Source organism: Cyprinus carpio, chromosome B7, assembly GCF_018340385.1.
Source record: "Cyprinus carpio isolate SPL01 chromosome B7, ASM1834038v1, whole genome shotgun sequence".
Lineage (NCBI taxonomy): Eukaryota > Metazoa > Chordata > Actinopteri > Cypriniformes > Cyprinidae > Cyprinus > Cyprinus carpio.
Window position 1 is genome coordinate 10,397,123 of NC_056603.1, and position 24,620 is coordinate 10,421,742.

General features: G+C 38.0%; 1 pseudogene; it reads left to right on the plus strand.

Annotated features, from left to right (window-relative positions):
- The first annotated feature begins 4,334 nt into the window (after positions 1-4,334).
- LOC109112955 lies at positions 4,335-11,442 on the plus strand (annotated as a pseudogene).
- The last annotated feature ends 13,178 nt before the right edge of the window (positions 11,443-24,620 follow it).

Here is a 24,620-nt window from a genome sequence, read left to right on the forward strand (position 1 = left end):
TGTGCTTTTTCCAAGTGCATGAAGCGGAAACAACTCTTTTCACTTATCATCAGCCCTTCACATCCCAGTGAAAGCCATTTCCACAAACACAATTTATGTACAATTATTTATGTACAATATTTCCTTTAATAAATCATTTAACCCATGCCAAATGTTACTATGACTATTTCAGTAGAAGTTATAACCCCATCACATCCTTGAGTTAGCCACTCATGAATGTCCTTGATCTATAACTCTGGGCTGCGACCCTCCGGCTTTGTGTGGATGTTTGGTTTTGTTAACAGCAAAATTAAGAAAATCCAGAGCCATTAATTCAAATTCAATGTGAAATTTAAAAAGGAAAAAGAAAAAAAAACGGACTTAAAAATTTCCTGACCTTGCTAATTCTTCCCAATATATATCGCTCAAAGCAGCGTTTGTAATGATAAATGAGTGTGCTTCAATCCCAGGAGGTCAGGAAGCTGTGCCTAGCTATTTTGTGTTTCTTCAAATGATTAGCCTAATGATTGTCCCAATTAAAGAAACAGAAGAGCAGCAGTCACCTATTACAAAGTGCAGGTTTTTCAAAAATATCAAAAGCCTTCGCTTCTTCAGTTTGGATATTAAAGCTATTCAAATCAAGGTTTTCTGTGGTAAAGACTTCCTTTTCATTATCACTGTAAGTTGGCTTCAGTACAACTCATCCACCTTCATTTTGAGAGAGGAAATTTATTACAATTTGTATTTTAAAAATGCGTCAAAGTACATGATTTTTTTTCCAGGTTTTCCTGACATATTAAGATATTAAGGTAGCACACAAAACTAAAAGGTGAAATATTCATGCACACACACACAAACACACACACACACATATACTGTATGTATATATATATATATAGAGAGAGAGAGAGAGAGAGAGAGAGAGAGAGATTATTTTTTATTGTCACACTAGGTAGTATATTATCATAGTAATTAATTAGTTAATTAAGAAATTATTCAACAAAAATCAATCAAATCATTTTTGTGCTCAACAGAAATAAATGATATACAATTACAAGATATAAAGATTTGACCCCAACATTCTTGAATTTACTGCATTCACTTTTTTACCCGACAGCTATAACAAAAATATGATTGATTTAGGAGGCAGAATACACACAACTTATTCTAATCTAAGAGGGTTTCTTAAACACATCCCTTCTGACAACTTCCCATGTGTCAACAAACCCCTGTCTTCCCCATAATATGCTATTTAAATTCTCCTTATGTGGAATCTCATCAAATTACTATTTATTACCAATTTAATATCTTTCTTTTTTTTTTTTGTCTGGAGGCTGTGTATTTATGTGCAAGTATGTCCCTGTATGTGTACAAAATGATTTATACTGATCATTTCATTCCAATAAACCCCATTCCTCTCTGAATACACAGTGGATTGCTCTTGAAAGCATGGCCGAGAAAAACTGTCTTATTAGTGCAGTTCATTAAAATCATTAATAGTCATGAAATGAGAGTCGCCAGAGTCCAAAAGGCTTAATGCCCTATCCATATTAATTAGGTACTAGCAAATCTGAACTGAAAAAGAAAAGGATAGAGAGAACGGATGGGGAGTATGGGGGGAAAAAAGGAGAGAAGCTGCACTGACAGCACATGGATTACACTGCGCTAACAACCTCCCTTGCCAGACGCACTCCGTCTCCCCCCACTCCGATTAAAATTCAGTTTAATTAAAATTGATTATATTAAGGGATTCATGTGCTTAATTAACTGCAGTCCACTCTGCTACAACTGACAGAGGCATTGTAGTACACCTGACCATGGAAAGGTGAGGGCATAAGGAGGAGGGCAGGTGAGGTATAGGGATTTGTGTTAGCATCTAAGCGCTGACACATTTTGACTTCTTTCACCTTTGCTTTGAGCCTGTTTTCTCAGAGCAAGACTGAAAGTGACATTTGACTACATACGAAGATTCATGCTAGAAGTTGCCTTACAAACTGCCAGAGCCAAATCTCACAAACAAGTGCAATCAATTCAGGTAGTGTGTACAAAGCTGAATGCATCAGAGGGAAGGAGAGAGTAACAAGTCTAGATTAATTCACACATTTTGACAGTCTTCATCCAAATATGCATACATCCCTACTAGTACACTATATGATAAAAGCAGTAGGTCTAAAAGTAGTTTGTCTGAATATGCAGTTTTCATGCAACAGTATGGCTAAAAAATAAATAATTAAATAAATACTTCTCATGAAACTTCCAATTTTTTAAGCTAATTTATGCAAAAATAAGAAGTCCAAAGGCTTTTATTAGTAGAAATGGCAACAAAGCAAACAGAATGTGTTGGTTAAAAAAGGAGCTTTATGAGCACAAACAAAACAGTGTCTCTACAATTGCCAAAGATTATATGTCTTTTGTCACAAAGTAACTTTGGTCAACAATAGCAGATACCACACTGGTTAAAGTGTTGGCATTCATGTTTCTTGTTTACAGACGCATAGTTGCTATGGTTATCACTATGTTATTAAATATTGCATTTCTGGAGTGATTTATGTTCCAAACATACACAGAATTCACTCTTGCATTTAAATCATTCTCAAAACTTTTCAGTGTGGATGTGGGCCTTTGCGACTTTAAGGCTGCAGGAAAAGTGGCCATTATCAAAGAAAGATAAAAACTTTGAGAAAGTAAAGAATTAAGGACTGTAAAGAGGTTGATGAAATACTAAAAACTGCATGGAGGATTCTGAATAGAATTTAAAGGAATAGTTCACCTGAAAATGAACATTTGATGAAAATGTACCCACCTTCAGGTCATCCAAGATGTAGATGAGTTTTTTTGTTTATCAGAGAAATTTAGGATTACGTCACTTCCTCACCAATGGATGCTCTGCAGTGAATGGGTGCCATCAGAATGAGAGTCCAAACAGCTGATAAAAACATAAGTAATCCACAACACTCCAGTCCATCAATTAACATCTTTTGACGTGAAAAGCTGCACGTTTGTAAGAAACAAATCCATCAAAGCATTTAACTTTAAACCACCGCTTCTCCCCAAAATACGAATCCATAATAACACTTTCACCTCCAGTGAAAAAGTCCATTCACTGTTGTCCTCTCACATCAAAATCCTCTGACAAATTTGTTTAGAACTGTTTTGGATGGTTTTCACTTGTAGACAGTGGTTGCTCTGTGCATATTTCTTTCTTAATTCAGACAAGACCATTTTTTTCCAATTGGGAAAGCAATATTATGGACAGAGGACTCGCATTTTAGCTGGAAGCAGAAGGTTGAGGTTAAAAACATGCTGATGGATTTGTTTATTACAAACACATAGCTTTTCATTTCACAAGACGTTAATTGATGGATTGGAGTGGTGTGGATTACTTGTGGATTATTGTGATGTATTTATCAGTGGTTCGGACTCTCAATATGACGGCAATCATTCACTGCAGATGATCCATTTGTCATGTAATGCTAAATTTCTCCAAATCTGTTCTGAAGAAGAAACAAACTCATATACAACTTGGATGGCCTGAGGGTGAATAAATTGTTAGCACATTCTAATTTTTGGTTGAACTATTCCTATAATGAGACTTTCCACATCTAAACCAGAGTTTCCCAAACTGGGGTTCGCAAGTGGACTGCAGAGGGTTTGTGAGCTGATAAAAGCAAATGATTAATTAAATGATAAAACACTTACTGTAAAAAAAGAAACTAAGTCACATGATTCAAGGTAAAGACTTCAATGAACCAAAAATCAAAGTCAGTCAGTGCATGAAACTAAACAAGAACAATTTGTAGTACTGCAGGAATAGTAAGGCCAGTATGTTAGTGGGATATATCAAATAATATCCTCATCTTCAATAAGATTGTTCCTCATATTAAGAACAATCAACCTCTAGTGGAGCTTACATGAACAACATCCGCTTGCTTTCCCTCGGCAGAGTGAGAACTTATGGGTTCCGGCCAGCAAGTTGACAGCGGTACAAACGCTGGATAGATAAGGCAGCGACCCAAGGGCCGGCCGGAGGATGAGATGAATACATTACTCTGACAGCAACGAGGGACCTGGGTCAGTACGGTTCGAGATCCAGGGCGCCCTTAACTAAATCTGCTGCATCTGTAACAAGGAGGGCCGAGGGAGAAGAGGGCACGGCGCATGTAGAGAAGCAAAGAGCGAACGAGAAAAGGAGAGGGAGGGGGTTTGTCATCCAGAGCCCCCTATGGCATCTCGCCGCACTCGAGCAAGGTCTGCAAAATTGGCCGACGTCCCAAATGCAAGGCCTCTTTACCACAAGGCCTCACTCCATCAAGTCTGCGAGTCGAGATGATGTGTGTTAGTGTGTGTACCAGCCAATGGCATCATTTATCCAGCAGGGCAGACAAAACAAGCTGCTGCCAGTATTGATGGGCCCTCCTCAGGGCCCTCTGCGGATTGGGGTCGCCGGGTCAGCGGTCGCCAGCAATCTGGAGGTAAATGGAAACTGGGGGCTGTTAGATGTATGACCAGCCACCGCAGAACAAAGCCCAGGTGTGTGTATGTGTGTGTTCGTATAAAAGCAAGCAGCTCCCTTTCTACTATATTGTACCGCTCTTCCTCTAACCCTGCCCTTTATAGATAACCGGATTAAGTTCTTGTTTATTGCTAGGATTTTGACCTCACTTATTCTCATAACTTCATTGCACTGCCTTCCCAGTGTAGCGTGAGAGCAAGCCGGCCAATTTAGAACAATAGGATTGTGCTGTGACCCACACGCTTGGAGAAGCGCTCCTCTCACATTCACTCTCAGTGCATCTGAATGGCTGATCAAAGGGGGATGACGGTACTGAACTTAAGGGGCTTTGAAATAAAGGGTCTAGAAACGAGAGAAAAATTTAATTTGAGGAAATGAGAAATTGAAGAAAATTTGAGTGGTGCTTGCCTATGCAATACTCACTGCCAAGATGCTTATGAATGCTTCTTAGGGAGTTGGTAAATGGTTGCTCAGGTCTTCTGGAAGGATGCAAAAAGGCCTACTCACCCAAACAATCATATCCCACCACAAAGTCCCCACTCCCCACAATATTCTGGTCACTATATACAGCTCAAAACACTCCATCAAATGAAGGTTAAGGGGCCGGTTATACAACACCATTTTCATCTAAAGACAGAAAATGTTTAAAACTTTTTTATTTTTTAATTTTTTATTTTTCTTTACCAATTCATTTACATGACAACAGCATATCGAGGGCCTAAAAACACAATCTTTTGAAAACGGGTCTCAAAATGCAAGTTTTTGAAACAGATGCCATTATCATCTACAAAAGTGTTAATTTCTATAGGCACCTGAAGTTTCTTTACAAACTGACACCCCCAGCTATACACTTGCATGCATAATACTGCATTTTAGTTGTCAAAGATGTGAACGGGGATCATTTTGACAATGTTGTTGTCTGTACCCTAAGTCTTTTGTTGGCCTATTTGATTTTCTGCCAAGTGAAAATAAGTCCCTTAATCACTTAAAGTAACAGCACACCTCTTATATGGATAGTTCATCTCAAAATGAAAACTGAAAGTCATTTACTCACTCCTGTCATTCCAACCCTGTACCGTGGAACGTAAAAAATCATGTCATTAGTTATCTACATTATTTAACATGAACTAGCAATGAATAATATGTTTAAAGCATTTATTAATCTTAATGATTGTTTAAACATTTAATATTAGATTTTTAAAATCAAAACTTGTATCTGTTACCGTTAATGCATTCTGAAAATGAATGAACAATTAACCAACTGTATTTTTTAATAAATAACATTAACAACGATGAATAAATGCTATTTTGAGGTGACCTATCCCTTTAACAAACTATATAGTTTCTACCATTCATTAAGGTACCATATGTTTCCATAATAAAAACATAATGGGACAAGAAATATGCTAAAGATTATAAAAAGTGCCTAGATACTGACCACTTTATGAATCAAGGATAGACTACAAAAATGAAACTAATCATTATTCTTACAAAGTAATCCTTGTCAATTAGGATTATTATCTTAAGCATTGCCTTTACTAACATATTGAACAAAAATCTATTTATTTATTCAAACTGACCTGGCTTTTTCCACACTCTAAAAATGCGTCTTACACATCTCGGTTTGTCAAATATTCAGACTGAGCTTGCCCAGGGACCACAGATGTAAATTAGCTGTACAGCTAACTCTGGTACAGGGCCTGAACTGTGCACGGTCCCTGTCAAATAAACTAATAAAATAAATATATAAAAATAAAATAAATAAATAAAGAAATTTCTCTCTTGTGCAAGCGCAAATACTTGTTGTGGGGTTGGCAGGCACATCTAATAAAGGAAAGCATAGGGCAAGAGAAACAAGGATAGTAAGATGGCAGCAGATGAGGAAATGCTGCTGATGGGAACCTGAGACCGTGCCCTTCCATTCACTCTGGTGTCATTGTAACACATCATACAATTTTCCGAGAGCTGGAGAGGGGAATGGGCCTTCATTTACATAATGCTGCGTCCTCACTATTTTAATTCACTTCAAGCACAGCCGTGTGTGTGTGAGCTGCTGCTATAGCTGTTTGTGTGAGTGTTGTGCGAGTGTGTTGTTGCAGGGTTCTTCAATTCTAATGGTAGATGAACTCTCAGGTAAGTTAAGCATAGTGCTCTTCAGTTGAAGTAGGCCTGCTGGAGCCTACAGAGACGAGCACATGCTGCCAACATATTGTCCACTGCATTATTAAACAGCCAATAGTAAAGAAAGCACTTGATACCCTGACACAAATTAGGCCTTGTCATAAGACAAAATGCAGATTAATAGGCATTCCTTGAAATGGCCATGTAGTCATGTACTGTCAAGATAACCAATGCATCAGCAGTATGTTTTCAACTGGGATTACAATGAATAAAATATGACTTTTTTAACTGCAGTAGCACAACTGACAGCATCTCACATCTCTGAAATGCATGACATTTAAAAAAAAATACTGATTAAAATTTCACACATCCTATTTTTTAATTAAAAGTAAAAATAAAAAAAAATAAAAAAAATCAATGATGTGGGTGAAACAGATGTAAACACATCTCTTCACTAACTTTTTCCGTAAAACAGTACTAGTGTTCACTTTAAAATTCAGTTTGCAGTTCAGCATACAGTATAAAACACATACTTCAGCGCCACCTGCTGTCGAAGATGACAAAAAAGGATGTCTTTGCACTAAAATATTATTATTATTATTATTTTTTTTTTTATTTTTTTTTTATTTTTTTTAGTTTCTCTTTTGTACATTGCTACTCAAACTGGACAGAATTGCTTTCATTTTCCATATTGTTAATCTATGGACATAAAGTTATTTCAGCTAAAAGAATAAATGTGTGAGCCAAGCAGTTTTCAACATTTGCACAGCCCACAGCCAACATACACTTTCAGGTAACCAATGTAGCCCTAATGTTACCCCTAATGTAAAAAGTAATGAAATCTTTCTAATGGAAAATTGGTACTTGGTACTACTGGTTTTCGTACTAATCTAAAACAAAACGTGGCCTCTGTTTGTAAAACCTTCTGGGCATAATTGTACAATACTTATAATTCAAAAGCCAAGCACAAAATCATCCAATATTCCTGTCTGTTCTATTTGTAGTAGCATAGAAATGATTACAAATTGTTTCTGCTCTAAAATCTGATTGGAAAACACAGAGGACCCACTCACTCATGAGAGAAAACAAACTCCAGTTTCTATACTAATTTTGAAAAATACAACAACAACAAAAAAAGCCATTTTTGAATGAAAAATACAACAAACATCTGTAAACTTAAAACAAATGAAATGAATGCACTAAGTTTAATTGTTGTCTGGCAACATTTTGGCCATGTTACATGGGAGACGAATATTTAATTGCAATTATTAATTATGCCAAATCTAATTATTTTAATATTTAACCAAAGCCAAACAATCAGCATTAAATCCTAAAACAAAAGAAAAATCTCAGTACTCACACAGGTTCACAGAAGTTGTGCAGTTATCATGAGATCCTAGTCACTAGCCTACATGAACTGAAGTAGATGCAAATTGGTATTTAATAGATGATTATGTGAGAACAGCCGCATGGTGAATCATTACACTTGTAGAGGGCAAATTCAATTACACCAACATCCTTCCATAGGCCATGAAATTTCTCCTTTTCTGTCGGTAGTGTTAGGTGTGCATGCGCAACATGTTTTGCCTCCAAACAGAGGCACTGAAACCCCTCTCACAAAGTCTGTTTTCACTACACAATGATTTTAGGCGGTAATGTGATTATATAGTTGCTTTAACACAACTATTACATGGTTAAGGTTAAAGTTCCTATGTTGTTTGTAACATTTATTTCAATGTTAGCAAATTCAGGATAATTTTCTCCATTACAAGATGTGTTATGTTTTGCCTCAGTAATCAGATGTTGTGCGTTCTGAGGAGCCATTCACACTGACGCTTTTTATTTAAAAAAATAAATAAAAAATGCAAGATGGAAGTGGACTGGGAAAATCGCAACTTCATCAAGACCATTCAGAGCAAAGACTTTATAAATGTGCCTTACTAATTAGACTTGCAAACAGTATTTTGACAATGTACAGCATAGAATCAAGTTATATAGTTTCACTCCCAATGGTGTTCAATGCATTGTTGCCTATTCCTTTATGTCAGTGTGAAGGGCCATTATATGATAGATCGGTTCAGTTGTTGTTGGTATGAATGTGTGTGAACTGAGTGTGTGTTCATATAAAATAATAAATTCACGTTCAGCAGTGCATTAATATTGCACTTAATATTGAGTAGGGTGAATTGCCCTAAATTGGGACACTGCCTGATGTCAAGTGTTTCTAGCTCCCCCATAAATACATGAATGCTTGTGAAACTCTGGGTTAGCCAAAGCTCTCAAATTTCCAGTCGTATACGTGACCCCGGACCACAAAACCAGTCATAAGTAGCATGGGTATATTTGTAGCAATAGCCAAAAATACTATCTATTTTTCTTTTAGGCCAAAAATTACTAGGATATTAAGTAAAGATGATGTTCTATGAAGATAACGTAAATATATCAAAACCTAATTTTTGATTAGTAATATGCATTGCTAAGAACTTCATTTGGACATATTTAAAGGCGATTTTCTCGATATTTAGATTTTTTGCACCCTCAGATTCCAGACTTTCAAATAGTTGTATCTCGGCCAAATATTATCCTATCATATCCTAATACATCAATGGATAGCTTATTAATTCAGCTTTCAGAAAATGTATTCATCTCAAAGTCCCATATAAGGAATTTTACTCTGTAAGTTATTATATAATAATACAAATTATTTCACAATTTATTATTGAATAAGGCAAATAAAAGTCATTGTTGTTAATTATTACCAGTAGTGTAGTCTGTAATTTTCTCTGTTACTTAACCTTGAAAATCTTTGTCCACAAGATGGAGACAACATACTAAACATGATCAGCTTCTGAACATGGATGCTGTGCTGCAAAGACATGGGCATCCATATTGTTCATTACTGTAAGTGATGTGCATAACAACAAGCAGATTCCTAATGAACTTTGAGCATTTTAATTCTAATGTCCTACTGTAATAGTAACAGTCAGTACTCATGTGCTTTATATAATGACATTGCAGTTAATGTAATACATAAAAAAAAAAAAAAACTCCATAATGTGTAGACATAAACTTGAGGTGATACATTTTTATTATTTCTCTTGATTTCAGCTTTGTCATCCTCCAGTGGTCCTCTGGATGAGGAGCTTCAGTGTTCAGTGTCTCTGGATGTGTTCACTGATCAATGAGAGTTGAGTTGAGTTGAGATGATCAGACACGTGTGTGTGTGTGTGTGTGTGTGTGTGTGTGTGTGTGTGTGTGTGTGTGTGTGTGTGTTTTGCACTGATGGAGGGAGGAGGAGAGTAAAGAGAAAAAGGCGAGAGTTACTAACATTGAAACTTAATTCCAATAACCTCATTTTAAATAATGCAATTAGATCTTTTGTCAGAAGATGAAAAATGCTGATGTGATCAAATGTTTCTTTGTTTCTGTCTGTCTATAGACTCGGCTAATGAAGACACAGAAAGACGTGCAGCAGATGATCCTGGACAGAACTAAAAAGATTCAAGACATTAAATACTTAGCAGAACTCAGAAAAGTGAGCTGACGATGTTAAATCTTTAATGAATAATGTTTTAGTTTGTAACTGTAAATGAAGCCAATTATTTAAAAATATAACTTTTCAGAAAAGCACAGAGCAAGAGAAAGCAGCTAATGCTGAGCTTTTCAGTGATCTGATGCGCTCCATTGAGAGATGTCAGGCTGAGCTGCTGGGGATGATGGAGGAGAAGCAGAAAATCTCTGAGCTCAAGATGAGAGACACTGAGCTGGATCATCTCTTACACACTGAGGATCACCTCCAGCTCCTACAGGTCAGTGTCTCTCTGTCTGCTCACATCACAGAACAACACTCACACTCCTCAAGCTGAGGGATTTCTCCTCTCTCCTGCTGTAGATTGATCCATCCCTGTGCAGTCCTCCACACACCAGGAACTGGCCTGAGATCAGTATGAACACTGATGTGAGTGTGGAGACTCTGAGGAGGGCCCTGACTCAGCTGCAGGAAACTCTAGACCAGAAACTCAGTCAAACTGGTAGGTCAATATCAAATACAGCACACAGATCATTAGATGCTAATTTGTAAAATTACGTATGAGACACATACAACAGGTTTTATACAAAAATGAGAAAATCTTTGTATTATTGTTTTACTTCACAGTGTTGAGGAAGATGTAGCAGTATGCAGGTACAATGTGTCACATACAGTACATAGTATAGTGATAGTTTACATTTCATTCTGCCAAACAATTGTCAGCATTTGGAGATCTTTGTTAAAATGTATTATCTAATTTCTCTCTCAGTGGATGTGACTCTGAATTCTAATACAGCTCATCCAAATCTCATTCTGTCTAATGATGGAAAACAAGTGAGACATGGAGATTTGATTACCCAGAGCGGTTTGATAAGTGTGCCTCTGTCCTGGGAAAAGAGGGATTCTTGTCAGGAAGATTTTATTTTGAAGTGCAGCTGAAGGGAAAGAGTAAGTGGGATTTAGGAGTGGCCAGAGAATCTATTAACAGGAAGGGAAAGATCAGAGTGAGTCCTCAGAATGGATACTGGACTGTGGGTCTGTGGAATGAGAATGAATATTGGGCTTGTGCTGATTCCTATGTGCTTCTGTCTCTGAGAGTGAAGCCACAGAAGGTGGGGGTGTTTGTGGATTACGAGGAGGGTCTGGTCTCCTTCTATGATGTGGAGTCCAGATCTCATATCTACTCTTTCACTGGTCAGTCTTTCACTAATAGGATATATCCATATTTTGCCCCTTTCCTGATGATACTGGTAAAGATTCAGCACCAATGATCATCTCACCCTTTAATTACAATGATTGAATTTACAATCCAGATACTGTACAAAATAAACAATGAAAAAGCGGTGTAATACATATTCATCTGAAAGGCGGAGTGTATGCAGCTGCTATTAGCCAAATGAGAAAATTTTAATATTAAATTGTTTTCTATCTGAGCTTTTAGCTTTGAAAATGTGTTATGCATAATCTGTAAAATTCTACAAAAAAATAAAAACGTAAATGTTTGCACAGTTTGAGAATGTCCTGTAAATTTCTGCATAATAACTGGATCAGTACATGAGTACACTGATTAAAACATAACTGAAAGAATATGGAGTTTTAAGATGTTAGTGTAACCCGCACGTCAGATTTATATCAATGAAAAGGAGGAAAAATATCTACTGGGTCTGAGCTCACCAAATATGTATTAATTTCTATTACAGTAATTTGGAGTCTCGGGTTCGGGATCTCACACTTAACACAGAATAAAAAAATGTGTTTATAAAATGTGTCTGCACTTGCATTCAATTCAGATCTCAATTTAGTCACTAACTGCTTGAATAAGGCACATACACAGAAGTCAGTTTGCACTTTTTGTATTCAATAACTTTCTCTTTTTCTTATTATACTGCACTGCAGTATACTTGAAAACCTTTTCTAAAAGAGAAAAACAAAATCTTTACTTGATCACAATTCAGTCACTGAACAGTAAAGCTGTCAGTCAACAAATAAGTTTGAAGATAAAAAAAAAATACAGATAATAGTAATACTATGAAAACAACAACAACAAAAAAAATGTAGATGAATACCAAAGTCCTGAATGAAGTAGGAAATGTTTTAGCTCAGTTCAGTCAATGTGTGTGTATGAGTGCCTACAGAATCCTTGCCAGAATGAACGATGACGAAAAACTTTTCCTTCCTTACGAACGAATCCTCTGATTGCACAATCCATCCGTAGTGAAATCCAACTTGTTTCTCCCGTTCTGGCGCGAATCCAAAACGACCACGACGCGATGAATCAGTCCGATCTCATCAAGTACACATGGCATCCGATGATCACTAATGCAACAAAACAGTTCAGGCATTCATTTAAAGAAGAAATGGCGAGGATGGAAAAGATTAAGCAGCAGCCGAAATGCGGCTCGCATCTCTCTCACCACGAGCTGGCGCACAAGTGACGTCAGCAAAACTTCATTAACTTCAAATAACATTGATAACTTACACTTACAACATTGTTTCCCCAAAAACGATTGTATAAACATGTTTAACACTTCTACTAATATAACAAAAACAATTTACATTTGTCCTTTTCGTGCACTTTGTCCGCTTCAAGAACAGAATTAATCATCCACATCATCTTACATTAACAAACTAATTTGTTATGTACATATGCGGAAAATAAGAATGATTATGACTTACCTAATGCAACAAAACAGTTCAGGCATTCATTTAAAGAAGAAATGGCGAGGATGGAAAAGATTAAGCAGCAGCCGAAATGCGGCTCGCATCTCTCTCACCACGAGCTGGCGCACAAGTGACGTCAGCAAACCATCGACACACTATGTTAAATAATTAATTCTGTTTCGCAACAAAATTAAATACATTATACAAAAATAATTATACTTTACATGCCTGAACATGTTATGCATTAAATAAGAAAAATAAAATACATACGTAAAAAAAAATTAATTCTCTCAGAAATATTGACAAATTCATCAATCTATCAACTCAATTATATGAGTGGGTTACATCCTCCCCTGCTCAAAACTCTGATGTCCTCATCAGATACTTAATTAATTGTCTGACCCTTAAGGCTAAACAAAAGTTCACTCTGAGTTTGGAGATTTAATTTGAAACATGACCCATAAGGCTAAACAACAGTTCCCCTTGAGTTTGTTGCACTCTCATCTGCTGTTGCATTATTTCAAGTACTTGACTGAAATAGTTGGGTTGTGATTCTACATTTACACTTTGCCGCACACATTGCGCTTTCCAACCAATATAATCCTTCAATTTACTTGGGGGTCTCTTTTCTCTTTGGGACCTTCTCAGCCCAAAAAGAGAATCATGTCTCTCTTCAGCACTCAACTCATGTTGTACTGACGCATCAGCACCTTCCTCCACTAAAGATGAAACATCGTGCGGTACTTCCGTCTCACAAGCCTCTTGGATCTCACTCTCAACAAGTTCATCTCTTAGCAAGTCACTTGCATTCATTTCAACCTCATGATCGTTTGACTCAATGTGACTCAAGGAGGAATCAGTGACATCTTGCGATGTTGTCCCCAACTGAAACTCTGGGGCGTGAGGATTCAGAGACATATGTGGACTCTCAGCCTCCACAATTTCACCACAACGTTCTTCTTCCAAGTGGCTTTTACGCACTCTGCGTGGACGTGTCTCTGCAACTGCGGGAACTTCATCATCCTCAGACAGACTAGCTGGAAGAAACCCACATGGGAGCAAAAGATCTCTGTGCAGGATACGCTCAGGGCCATCACCATTCTCAGGCTGAACGACGTAAACAGGAATTTCTGTATTTGGCTGCTTTGTCACCACATATACAGTGGATTCCCAGCGATCTGCGATCTTGTGTTTTCTTCGAATGTTGACGTTCTTTACTAAAACACGATCGCCAACATCAACCGAAGCAACTGTAACTTTCTTGTCCCATCTGGCTTTATTCATCAATTGCCTCTTTTCAGTGTTTTGAATGGCCAGTTGGTATGCGTACCTCAGTCTTCGCTTCAGCTCATTGACATAATGAGTGTGAGTTTTGGAATTATACCCCTTCGGGTTAATCCCGAAGCAAAGGTCAATTGGAAGACGAGGTTGGCGTCCAAACATTAAAAGAAAAGGAGACTCACCAGTTGCATCATTCCTAGTACAATTATATGCGTGCACTAGGGGACGAACATATTTTCTCCAATGTTCCTTTTTCTTATCACTCAGGGTTCCCAGTAGATCAAGAAGGGTTCGGTTAAACCTTTCTACCGGGTTTCCCCGTGGGTGATAAGGTGTAGTGCGGGATTTTACCCCAGCTATTGTACACAACTCCTTCACGAGCTCAGACTCAAAATTGGCACCCTGATCACTATGTATTCTTTTTGGGAAACCAAAATGGCAAATCAAGTTCTCCCACAATACTGAAGCCACAGTCTTGGCCGTTTGGTCCTTTGTAGGAAATGCCCACGAGTACTTTGTGAAATAGTCAGTGATGACTAAGATGTTACGGGTGTCACTTGAGTCTGGCTCTAATGAAAGGTAATCAATACAGACTAGCTCCAAGGGAGAATAAGCTTTGATGTTCACTAACTCTGCAGCCCTTTGAACACGGGCCTTTCTCTTGATACATCGCTCGCAAGTTCTGCACTTTCGCTCCACAGATTCTGCCATTTTAGGCCAATAAAATCTGGCTCGTGCAAGCTCCAAAGTTCTTTCATAACCCATATGCCCAGTTTCATCATGAACTCCTTCAAGAGCTCGGTCTCTAAAACTAGAAGGAACGACCAACTGCCCATATTTTTGTCCATACTGATCGGATACCACACGGTACAGCACACCATCTAGAAAACTTAATCTGGGTCTTTCCCTCAGCATTAGACTCACTTCTTTCGACTCTTTGAGTCTATCTGCATGAGTTAAAGTTTCTCCAGACTCTACAAAACTAATTACCCTACCAATGGCTACATCCTCTCTTTGTAGCTTGTACCAATCAGCCGGAGTCATACTAGGTAGAGCAGTCTGTCCAGGCAATTCTTCAGGGTCTATCAAATCATCAGGAACTACATCTTCATCGCAAAGTAACATCTCTACAGCGGCATATGGGATAACACTGCCTTCCAGCGAGTCTCCCTCCTCAAACTGCTGTGGAGTATGCATCTCACAAGATACAGAATGTCGCAAACACACGGCTTTGATCTCTCCCTGACCAAACTTCTGAAACTCATTAGATGCACATTCTGCTTTGCTCAACAAACTTGCAATTCTTTCGTCTATCTGGATGGTCTCTGCATCGTCAGTAAGTGGTTCTTGAGGACGCCGAGATAGCCCATCCGCATCTACATTAGTTTTGCCCACTCTGTACTTTATATCAAAATCGTACATTGACAAAGCTGCGAGCCACCTATGGCCAGCCGCATCCAACTTAGCCGTCGTAAGCACGTACACTAACGGGTTGTTGTCAGTTAGTACGGTGAACTTTGTGCCATACAGAAAATCGTGAAATTTTTCACACACAGCCCATTTAAGGGCTAAATATTCTAACTTGTGCACAGGATAGTTTTTCTCACTTTTTGACAGGCCGCGGCTGGCATAGGCAATCACTCTAGTCTTTCCATCCTGAACTTGATATAAAGCAGCGCCAAGGCCATTGACGCTGGCGTCAGTGTGAAGAATATAGGGTAATTTCCAATCTGCAAAACCCAGAACAGGTGCAGTTGTAAGCTTCTGAATGATAGTGTCGAATGCAACTTGACACTCATTATCCCACTTCGCAGCTAGAGACTGCGCTTTACCCTTAACACGATAAGATGGTGACAACTGTCTAGTGGAAAATTCGCCTTGAAGTAGCGCATTCAGAGGCTTAACTATCTGGGAATAGCCCTCGACAAAGCGCCTGTAGTATCCGGCAAAACCTAGGAATCCCCTCAGATCCCTAACAGTCTTCGGAATGGGCCATTCCTTTATGGCAGAAATCTTGTCTGGATCGGGGTGTATACCTTGGGCAGAAATAACATGCCCCAGATACTTGACGGAAGTTTGAAAAAATCTACACTTGGAAGGTGCCAACTTCAGTCCAAAAGCAGAAATCCTTTGGAGAACCTTCATGAGCCTATCCTCATGCTGTTCAAGTGTGTCTGAAAAAATTATTAAGTCATCAAGAAAAGCTATGACTTCCTGCAAATTCAAGCCTGCCATGACTTTCTCCATGGTTCTTTGAAATGTTGCAGGAGAATTTGTCAGTCCTTGTGGTAAACGTCGAAATTGCCAGTTTCCAAATGGCGTTGTGAATGCTGTTTTGGGACGGTCACTTTCTTCTACTTCCAACTGATAGTATCCACTTTTTAAATCTAGGACCGTAAACCACTTAGATCCTGATAACAAAGTAAACGTCTCCTCAATCCTTGGGAGAGGATATGCGTCTCTTTTAGTCAGTTTATTGAGTTTACGATAATCAACCACCATTCTTAAATCTCCATTTTTCTTCCTCACCAGTACAACTGGGGAAGCATAAGGACTGTTAGATTCCTCAATGATCTCACTAGCAAGCAAATCTAATAGATGTTTCCTCAAATCTTCAAAATCAGCAGGTGAGACCCGACGAGTACGCTCTTTAAAAGGAGTGTGGTCAATTAGTTCTATCCGATGTGCTACACCTGACACATGTCCCACATCAAGATCGTGTCTGGCAAACGCACTTGACACTTCCCTGTTTATTCTTTCAATTATGTGAGCTTTGAACTCCCCAGAAATAGGGGAGTCACCAAAGTCCAGAGTTACAGGATCCTCTGTCTTAACCAAAAGGTTTGCCATCAGGGATGTGGTGGCTTGTGTAGTGCCAGTATCATCAAAAAGAGGCACAGACTTAATCCAGTCTACCACTGAACACTCAGCAACCACTCCTTTTGGCTGTAGGGTCACATTGTGATCTGAAACATTGCGGATGACTATTTTGACTTTATTCCGAGCACTTAGTTCTGCTTGTATCAATTTACACTCTACAACTAAACCGCCGGGAATAGGATGCATCAATGGCTCATCAATAATCATCGTCTTGTTCATGCCACAATCCTTCACTCGATACACCCCGGTCACCTCACACTTTTCCCCTTTACTGATAGTTACAGACTTCCTGCCTGACAGTCTAACTGGGGCAGTTTGCTGCGCTTGTTTACAGGGTGTCGAAGTACTGTCACACAAACGATAAGCAGCCATCCAATTGGCACTGATAGGCATATACTGTAGATACTCATTTTCCTGCAGCAGCCTACAGTCTTGAACAAGATGGCGGAGTACATTTGTACCCACTAGTAAGGGCAACCGAGCATTGTAGGCCTGATCAGGGCAGACCAATGCTAGAGTAGCAACCACTGCATCAGTTCCACAGGCAGACTTAGGAAACTGTATATCTATTTCGATGTACCCAATGTAGGGAACTATTTGTCCCGCAGCTCCCTCAACCCGAATGAGGTCTCCCATAGAGGTAATGCTCCTATGGCGTAAGTACTGCTTGTAAAATGATTCGGCTACACAAGTCACTTGGGATCCAGTGTCGATTAAACAGTGGCACTCAATCCCATCCAACCAAGCTTTACTTTCCCAGGGTTCCCCAATTAGACCATTAGGAACGTGGTTACTCTTTTGTATGGAACTTCTCACAACTTCAGCTTCTGTTCGTTCCACAACAGAAGCTACTCCAAGTTTAAATGAGCAGTGGGTGTCGTTATTTTGGTGGGAGAACTCCTCTGCTCATGCCTCTGCACTAACTTTTGCTGCACCAAGGCTGCATTCACAGGGTTAGTGCAATGTTGCAAATAATGAGAGTCCTCACCACAGCGGTAGCAGAATCCTCCAATAGGTAGTGACTTAGGTTGATTTTGAGGCACAGTGTGTGATGGTTTACCTTCTTTGCCTCTTTTCTTCTTAGCCCCACTTGCCTGGAGTTGATCATGCTCCTGTTTATTCACCAAGACTGGTTTCTGTGCTTTAGCTTTAGCCACCTCAGCTTCAAGCTCCTTTATACGTCTTGTCAATGCCATACTGTCTTGCACCTCCTCAGGGTTTGTTGTGCATCCTTGGTCGACAGTAACATGCAATTGGCTCTGAGCTCTAGTGGGAGGTGTACATAAGTGGCGATTCATACGTTTCTCCTTAAGCTGCTTTTCATGCTCGTAAGACCTCAGTTTGAATAGCAAGCTAGAATAGCTCAATTCAGATTGTGATGCATCTGTTAACAAATCTTTAAGACGCAACTGAGTTATCAGGACTTCGTCCCAGCACCCTCTGATGAACTGTTTGAGAAGTAGAGTGTCAGAATGTTTGCCAACCACTCCCTTCTTTTCAACCACCTCTTGCATTAGAGAATGAAGCCGTCTCAAATAATCAGAAGGGTTCTCACCCCTGTTCTGGTGTGTCTCTATAAACTGAATGTACAGCTCATCTCCACCGGTGACACTGCCATAAGCCTTTTCAAGCTCCTGCACATACACTTCTGGTGGTGCATTGGAACCTGCCCCAAGAGCAACATTAAGAGCAGGAGGGAGGAGGCTATCCAAGATGTATCTTCTCTTATGCCTCTCTGTCAGAGAAGTGTCTGAAAATAACTGCCTGGCATATAATTGCCACGTGGTGAAATCGACTTCCCCATTGGGCTTAGGGTGATGTCCAGAAAACATTCTTAATTTTGGGGTAGAGGGGACTTGTGACTGATATTCAGTGTCATGCTTCACCACGTGTTCCACCACCAATCGCTGCACCTCTTGTGGTATGGTAAAAGTGACTGGGGTTTCATTTATCAAGTTTCCTTCCATAGGGGATGCATCATTTGGAATTGCAAACGAGACTTTTGATGCTGACTTTGTGGTTACAGTTGGCATCACTCGAGGCCTTGCATCATTAAATGCTCTTGTAACAGGGGTTGAAGTTATTGGGCCCCTGTCAGCATTGTCAGCCTTGTGTGCGAGCTTAGTCACCACCTGCTGGCTTAAATCATCTACATTTACACAATGTAGTTTAGCCAAATTTTCTATCTGCGACATCAGATGATCTGCCATATCATCCAAAGTCTGAACAGTGTCTCTCTGTACTGGTGTTGGAGCACTAGAGTCACGTCGCACATATTTTATCGATCTACCATCTAGTGGCACAACACCCCATACATTTTGGCAGTTAGCATTCAAATATTCTTCTTCAGCGATCAATGGGGTGGTAACCTCCTGAAATTCACAAAGAAGCTCCCCTGAGGATCTGTCACCTAACCACTCTATTTTCTTCACCTCATCAAGATGGTCAAAGAATCTCCTCACATCTGTGAGAGTAGTGTTTGGATCTACCTTAGTAAGTATTACAGACCTCTCAGGATCAAAATTATGTTGCTTGCACATATCCATTGTGAAAAGAAAAGAGGAAATCAAATCCAATAAATGTATTGATAAAAAAATATATATATATATATATATTCAAAGCAGTTAGGATCAAAATTTATTACAAGTGCAGCCCCACGTTGGGCGCCAAATTTTTCTCTCTCTCTTCTGTAACCCGCACGTCAGATTTGTATCAATGAAAAGGAGGAAAAATATCATACTGGGTCTGAGCTCACCAAATATGTATTAATTTCTACTACAGTAATTTGGAGTCTCGGGTTCGGGATCTCACACTTAACACAGAATAAAAAAAATGTGTTTATAAAATGTGTCTGCACTTGCATTCAATTCAGATTTCAATTTAGTCACTAACTGCTTGAATAAGGCACATACACAGAAGTCAGTTTGCACTTTTTGTATTCAATAACTTTCTCTTTTTCTTATTATACTGCACTGCAGTATACTTGAAAACCTTTTCTAAAAAAGAGAAAAACAAAATCTTTACTTGATCACAATTCAGTCACTGAACAGTAAAGCTGTCAGTCAACAAATAAGTTTGAAGATAAAAAAAATACAGATAATAATGCTATGAAAACAACAACAACAAAAAAATGTAGATGAATACCAAAGTCCTGAATGAAGTAGGAAATGTTTTAGCTCAGTTCAGTCAATGTGTGTGTATGAGTGCCTACAGAATCCTTGCCGGAATGAACGATGACGAAAAACTTTTCCTTCCTTACGAACGAATCCTCTGATTGCACAATCCATCCGTAGTGAAATCCAACTTGTTTCTCCCGTTCTGGCGCGAATCCAAAACGACCACGACGCGATGAATCAGTCCGATCTCATCAAGCACACACGGCATCCGATGATCACTAATGCAACAAAACAGTTCAGGCATTCATTTAAAGAAGAAATGGCGAGGATGGAAAAGATTAAGCAGCAGCCGAAATGCGGCTCGCATCTCTCTCACCACGAGCTGGCGCGCAAGTGACGTCAGCCAAACTTCATTAACTTCAAATAACATTGATAACTTACACTTACAACATTGTTTCCCCAAAAACGATTGTATAAACATGTTTAACACTTCTACTAATATAACAAAACAATTTACATTTGTCCTTTTCGTGCACTTTGTCTGCTTCAAGAACAGAATTAATCATCCACATCATCTTACATTAACATACTAATTTGTTATGTACATATGCGGGAAAATAAGAATGATTATGACTTACCTAATGCAACAAAACAGTTCAGGCATTCATTTAAAGAAGAAATGGCGAGGATGGAAAAGATTGGGCAGCAGCCGAAATGCGGCTCGCATCTCTCTCACCACGAGCTGGCGCGCAAGTGACGTCAGCCAACCATCGACACACTATGTTAAATAATTAATTCTGTTTCGCAACAAAATTAAATACAATTATACAAAAATAATTATACTTTACATGCCTGAACATGTTATGCATTAAATAAGAAAAATAAAATACATACGTAAAAAAAAATTAATTCTCTCAGAAATATTGACAAATTCATCAATCTATCAACTCAATTATATGAGTGGGTTATGAGTTAATTTAGAATGATGAAATACATTCTTAAAGCTTTTAAGCTTTTTAATAAACAATATTTTTCTGACAACCCACACGCTCACCCAATACAATTACATGTGCATAACTGGTACGTTGTTGTACTATTTCACTAATAATCATCAGAGATTTTAGTGATAAATAACACTCAATATTCACATGAGGTGCTTCAATATCTCCTGGATTTTCTGAATGAGGTGGCACGGGACCAGGAAAAAAATAAATAAATAAATACTAAAATAAATATATTTTACGGTACTATGTGTACCTCTAAATTATGAACACTTTATCTTCTTTAATACCATGGTGTATCTATATATAAACATGGCTGTGTTCCCTAGTTGCTGGGAACATTGTTTTCAGACATAATGACCCTTCGCAAAAACCTGCCCTCCTTAGTAACCACTGCTATGTCTAACAAGCCATTTCGCTCTCACATTACACATTGTGTCCTCACACAGTAAAAAATACATTTCGGAGCAAAGAGGAAACTGACAACACGCCGACAGACAAGACAGAGCAGATTACTTCTGGTATTAAACAAGGTCTCAGCTTTCAAATATTTTCATATCATAATTCAAACAATAAATACCATTTTGTGGCTCTTTAATGAGCCATGACAGATCACAGTAGCCCCTCTGTTCAAGCAGCATGTGAATCAATCGTCTTTTATCATATTTACTTAAAGCACAAAATAAATTTGAATGAATATCATAACACATTTTATTTAAATCGCGAAAAGACATCAATACACAACATTTTTCAAATTTAAGTCCACTGAAGTTAATCTACTCTCCTGTCTATCTGATTTGTCTGGTGGGCAAGATGGCAGATTCGGATTTATGATTGGTCAAATTGCCTTTGCGAACAGTCATTTGTATTAGGTTATGCATTTTGATAAATATTTAGACATTATTAATATTACTTTTAGTCAAAGTTGAAATTTGTATTTTTAAGTTAATTTGAAGAGTTAGTATTTGCATTACCATTGCAGTCAAATCTAAACACAGAGAAAGCATAACTCATAAGCTTGATCAGTCACACAAAAACTCTTTATTTATGCCCTCATTTTTTAAAGCAGCCCAGCAAAGGATGAAAGCCCTGTGTTACAAACAGTGACATGTAAGACTAATGTTGCTTAAATAGTTCACCCCAAAATGGGCCAGTAATATTTGTACATTGTCACGTAACTTCTGCTGCTTGACCTCAAGGTGTAAGGATAATTGTGAAATTAATATTAGCCACAGAACAGATGCAGGTTTTGCAATAAATAATTAAAAAAATTAAAAAATAATAAAAATGAAATAGACTGCAGCAATTAACATTTTGTCAGAACCTCTAGTAAATTACATGGTATTTTGCTTGTCTTGTTGTCTGTTCATAGCCGTGGGAGAATCATAATCTCTGTTTGAAACATAATTCACAATTTATGTACAGTAGATAGTACCACAAAAATAAACAAACATATAAAATTGTTTGCAGCATAATACAAATAAGCACCAGTCAAGCTACAATATCAAACAGGACCACAGGGAGACACCAAAAGACCACTTCACCTGCTCCCTTGACCTGTCTGTACAAGCTAGCTTACTATATAGATTCATTCAGATCATCCGCGTCCATCTATTTTTAATTTTGCTGCTTGATATTGCAGGTTGGTGTATAACCATATTATTTTAATGTAGGCCTATCTTAATTATTAGCTATATGATGAATTATAATTAATTTTATGAAACAGGCCCCAGGTCTATGCAGAAACCAAATGATAAAGATGGCTCTGAAGACATCAAGACGCTGTGCAGTGCCAAGTTGTGGAAAAATGGTGTTTGCATTGCCTTCTTTGTGATCCCAACGTTAGGACAGAGTGAATTAATAGTCAGTAAGAACTCGGTCCTTTGTACACTTCATTTTCAATTTGACGCAGAATTTTAAAAAGATCAAAACTAAAAGAGATGCCGTGTCGACTATATCTGACAGTAATGTCGCAACACAAGTGTGAGTAACTGTTTTCATTACATGGTCACTATTGCTCTGTCTCTTCTTATCGTTTGATATGTATTGAGGTATTTATTCGTTTTTTACCTAAATCACAGCAGCCTCCATCTATGAAGAATGTACACTGTCAAACATATTAGTCAATTATGGCAGTGGGCGTTTACTTCTGAGTCTACAATCCCCCATGCCTATTTAAACAGACCGCTCTGATGAGGGGGTCAAAAACAGGACAGAAAACAGCTTATTACCTCTAAATTATGGTTTTCTTTTTTGTTTTATTATTATTATTATTATTTTTTTATGTAAAAATCTTTATACTGTTATACATGAACCTCAGAGAACAGTACAAAAATCGAAGGCAGTTCATGACCCCTTTAAAAAGTGCTCACTTTGGTTAACGTCTTCATTGGAAGATGTCCATGAAGAAGAGGCAGCATCTCATCTCTGTCACCGTCGGCATCCTCTCTGACTGGGGTGGGGTAGGGCATGGAGCAGCCACAGGCACAATCATCAATAATATTCAATAATATCTAATTTTGCATTTGATCTCAATCTTTTATAATAAAAATGTGTGTACACATTGATGACAGTATTGAACACTATTTTAACATTTATTCATAAAAGAAAATCTTGTGACTTTTTGGCAACAATGTTTTATTCAGTTTTATTTAGTGTATAAAAAATGGATGCATTTGCTGGCAATATAAACAAAACATTAAATTAATGAGTTTAAAAGAAATAACAATCCATTGTAATGAAATAAAATATTACATAAAAAGCCCTTACATCAACTTAGTTAATTTGATTAATTTGACTTAAATAGTAATCTCAGCCACTTAACAATTTGGCCAAATGGGCGACTGAAAATACTTATACAGATGCCTTCCCTAATGTAAAAGAAATATACAAAACATGTATCTGAAATGAATATATTTCATTCTATACTACAAATACATTTGCATATTATTTACATACCACTGGTATACTCAAAGTCTGCTAAATTGGAACAACTAATTTTGTACTTAATGTACTTTAATTGTGCGGAAGTAGAGCTGAAGTCTAAAGATAAACTGAAGTATATATGATTGTTCTAAAAGTGGCACTATTACAAGTACACTTAAATGTCTTGCATTTAAAGACTGATATTATTCAAAGATCATACAATCCTGTTTTAAAGTTTAATTATATGGCATTTTAGGCTTAATATTGAGAAATGTGCATTGTGCACAAGTAGTACTCCAAATAAATTTTCATTAGTTTTATATCAGTAAGTACTGAGTGAAATTTCAGTGAATAGACAACAAACAAAGTAAACAAAATGTTTATAGATTTGAATTAGTGGGAATGTGTGTCATAAAGAACATTTCAGGTGGAATTGTGAATTGTACATGAAATAGCTAGCTAGCTAGCAACACGACCTCACTGACAACATACTAAATATTGGAGCTTCACCAGCTATTGTGCATGGAGCCTTTTGGGAGTCATGGGGCTTCAAATTGTTCATTACTGTGAGTGAAATACTGTATCAACAAGAAGTTTTGCAGTGAATTTTTTGA